The sequence below is a fragment of the Triticum dicoccoides genome, chromosome 5B (assembly GCF_002162155.2).
Source record: "Triticum dicoccoides isolate Atlit2015 ecotype Zavitan chromosome 5B, WEW_v2.0, whole genome shotgun sequence".
NCBI classification, from domain to species: domain Eukaryota; kingdom Viridiplantae; phylum Streptophyta; class Magnoliopsida; order Poales; family Poaceae; genus Triticum; species Triticum dicoccoides.
The window spans coordinates 574,382,377-574,386,343 of record NC_041389.1 but is presented as its reverse complement, the minus strand read 5'-3'; positions in this window follow the sequence as shown (position 1 = coordinate 574,386,343).

The following is a 3,967-nucleotide window of genomic DNA, read 5'->3' as shown; positions in this document are numbered from 1 at the left end:
ACGGAGTCCAAACCTAATGAAACCTTTGCGAGAATCATTTTTGGAACAAACGCAATCCAGGAACTTGGAGTGGACGTCAAGGAAGCAACGAGGCGGCCACGAGGTAGGAGGGCGCGCCTAGGGGGGGGGGGGGTAGGCGCACCCCCACCCGCGTGGGCCCCTCGTGGCTCCCCTGACCGACTTCTTTCACCTATATATACTCATATACCCTGAAAACATCATAACATAACCTAGATCAGGAGTTCCGTCGCCGCAAGCCTCTATAGCCACCGAAAACTAATCGGGACCCTATTCCGGCACCCTGTCGGAGGGGGATCAATCACCGGTGGCCATCTTCATCAGCTCGACGCTCTCCATGATGAGGAGGGAGTAGTTCACCCTCGGGGCTGAGGGTATGTACCAGTAGCTATGTGTTTGATCTCTCTCTCTCTCTTGTGTTCTTGATTCGGCACGAGCTTTGCTATTATAGTTGGAGCTTATGATGTTTCTCCCCCTCTACTCTCTTGTAATGGATTGAATTTTCCCTTTGAAGTTATCTTATCAGATTGAGTCCTTAAGAATTTGAGAACACTTGATGTGTGTCTTGCATGTGCTTATCTGTGGTGACAATGGGATATTCACATGATTTACTTGATGTATGTTTTGGTGATCAACTTGCGGGTTCAATGACCTTGTGAACTTATGCATAGGGGTTGGCACAAGTTTTCGTCTTGACTCTCCGGTAGAAACTTTGGGGCACTCTTTGAAGTTCTTTGTGTTGGTTGAATAGATTTATCTTTGATTGTGTGATGCATATCGTATAATCATGCCCATGGATACTTGAGGTGACATTGGAGTATCTAGGTGACATTAGGGTTTTTGTTGATTTGTGTCTTAAGGTGTTATTCTAGTATGAACTCTATGATAGATCGAACGGAAAGAATAGCTTCGTGTTATTTTACTACGGACTCTTGAATAGATCGATCAGAAAGAATAAATTTGAGGTGGTTTCGTACCCTACAATAATCTCTTCGTTTGTTCTCCGCTATTAGTGACTTTGGAGTGACTTTTTGTTGCATGTTGAGGGATTTTTATATGATCCAATTATGTTATTATTGTTGAGAGAACTTGCACTAGTGAAAGTATGAACCTTAGGCCTTGTTCCCTAGCATTGCAATACCGTTTGTGCTCACTTTTATCATTAGTTACCTTGCTGTTTTTATAATTTCAGATTACAAAAACCTATATCTACCATCCATATTGCACTTGTATCACCATCTCTTCGCCAAACTAGTGCACCTATACAATTAACCATTGTATTGGGTGTGTTGGGAACACAAGAGACTCTTTGTTATTTGGTTGCAGGGTTGTTTGAGAGAGACCATCTTCATCATACGCCTCCCACGAATTGACTTAGGTCATCCACTTGAGGGAAATTTGCTACTGTCCTACAAACCTCTGCACTTGGAGGCCCAACAACGTCTATAAGAAGGAGGTTGTGTAGTAGACATCACCGGCCAGGGGGGTCAGCAGTTGCTGCAATCTGGATTTCAGAGTAATCCAAAACAGCTGAATAGTGGGCAGTATCATGTTTTCACCACAAGTTTATGCAAGCGGGACCAGAAGCTCCATAAGCGAGCTATGAACGCCGTTGAGCCGGCGGTTCCTCATTACTTCTGATGGTCTGAGCAGCCCATTATGTGGAGTAGAGCGGATCACCCTCCCCGGATTGACAATCCGGCACTTGGCCTTGGTGGTGGCGCCTGAAGTTGGTGGATAAGAATTCACTAAGGTGCTCATGGATGGAGTCAGTAGCATCAACATCCTTTATTATGAGACTTTCCATCGCATGGGGTTAACTGATAAAAATCTTAAGACATCCAACACTGTTTTCTATGAAGTGGTGCCTGGTAAGTCGGCGTACCCGGTGGACAAGATTGAGCTGGAGGTGGCCTTTGGGGATGAGCATGATTCCAGGGCTGAGAAGTTAACCTTTGAAGTGGTCAAAATCAGAAGCCCGTATCACCCTCTGTTTGGACGTCCGGCTTATGCCAAGTTCATGGAACGGCCGTGTTGTGTTTATCTGGAGCTCAAGATGTTGGGTTATAAGGGGACCATCACAGTGCATGGGAGTTGGAAGATAGCCCTGGAATGTGAAGAAGGTGATGTTGCTTATGCTGAGTCCGTCTGTGCAACGGAGGAATTGAAGTTTTACAAGGACAATGTTGACCCGGCGGATATGACATCTTTGAAAAAGCCAACTACAGAGCATGATCCGACGTTGAAGTTTAAGTCAGCTGATGACACCAAGCTGGTTGATTTTGTTCCTGGCGACTCATCCAAGCAGTTCAGTATCAGTGCTAATTTGGATCCAAAATAGGAAAGCGCGCTCATCGAGTTCATCCATGAGAACCGGGACATCTTTGCATGGAAACCTTCTGACATGCCGGGTGTACTGAGGGAACTCACTGAGCACACTCTCAATATTGATCCGAAATTTAAGCCAGTCAAGCAATTCCTTCGTCGTTTCAATGAGGAGAGGCGTAAAGCCATTGGTGAAGAAGTGGCCCGGCTCTTGGGGGCTGGGTTCATTGTTGAAGTTTTTCGTCCTGAGTGGTTGGCTAACCCGGTGCTAGTGCTTAATAAGAATGGCACTTGGCATGTATGTGGATTACATGGACTTAAACAAGGCTTGTCGGGCTGATCCATTTGCTTTCCCTCATATTGGTCAAATCATTGATGCTACGGCGGGTTGTCAGCGTTTGAGTTTTTTGGATGCTTATTCTGGTTATCATCAGATCAAGATGGCAGTTAGGGACCAAGAGAAGACAACTTTCATTACTCCCTCTGGAGACTTCTAATATGTGTCTATTCCTTTTGGGCTTAAGAGTGCCCAGGCGACTTATCAGTGATGTGTGTAGAATTGTCTTCATAATCAGATTGGGCGCAATGTTAATGCTTATGTGGACGACATTGTGGTGAAATCTAGAAAGAAGGCAACTTTGATAGATGATTTGAAAGAAACCTTTGATAATCTCCAGGTCTACAAGATGATGCTTAACCCGGCAAAGCGCATTTTTGGTGTGCCAGTAGGCAAGCTTTTGGGGTTTTTCTAGTTTCTAACAAAGGCATCGAGGCTAACCCGGAGAATATTAAGGCCATCACCTCCCTGGCTAAACCGGTGTGTATCAATGATGTTCAGCGTCTGGTGGGTCATATTGCTGCCTTAAGCCGGTTCATAAGCCGGTTGGGTGAGAAGGCTATACAGCTATATCAGATGATGAAGAAAACAGATATCTTCGTCTGGAGTGATGCTGCTAATGACGCGTTTGAAGACTTGAAGAGGCAACTAGCTGAGCCGCCAGTCCTGCTGCTCCTATTGATAAGGAGCCGTTAGTGTTGTATGTGGCTGCTAACACCCATGCCATCAGTGTAGCCATTGTGGTGGAATGGAAGGAGGCTGACAAGGAGCATACGGTTCAGCGACTGGTTTATTATATCAGTGAAGTGCTTATTGAGTCTAAGCAGAGATATCTGGCAGAAGCTCGTTTATGGGGTGTTCATGGCCAGCCGGAAGCTTAAGCAATATTTTCTGGTTCATCCCATCACTATGGTCAGTTATGCTCCTTTAGGGGATATCATTCAAAATAGAGAAGCCACAGGACGAGTCGCCAAGTGGGTTGAACTTGGGCCTCATGGTTAAAAATATATGTGTGGCACCGCCATCAAGTCTTAAGCACTAGTGGATTTGATCAACGACTGGACAGAGCTGCAGATGCCTGAGGAGAAGCCGGATAACACATATTGGACTATTCACTTTGATGGGTCCAGACAATTGGAAGTCTCGGGGGCTGGAGTTGTCTTGGCTTCCCCTCGAGGTGACAAGTTTTGTTATGTTTTGAGGTTGATGTTTCCTTGTACTAATAATGCAGCTGAGTACGAAGCCTTACTCCATGGTCTTCGGATTGCTAAGAAGATGAACTTAAGC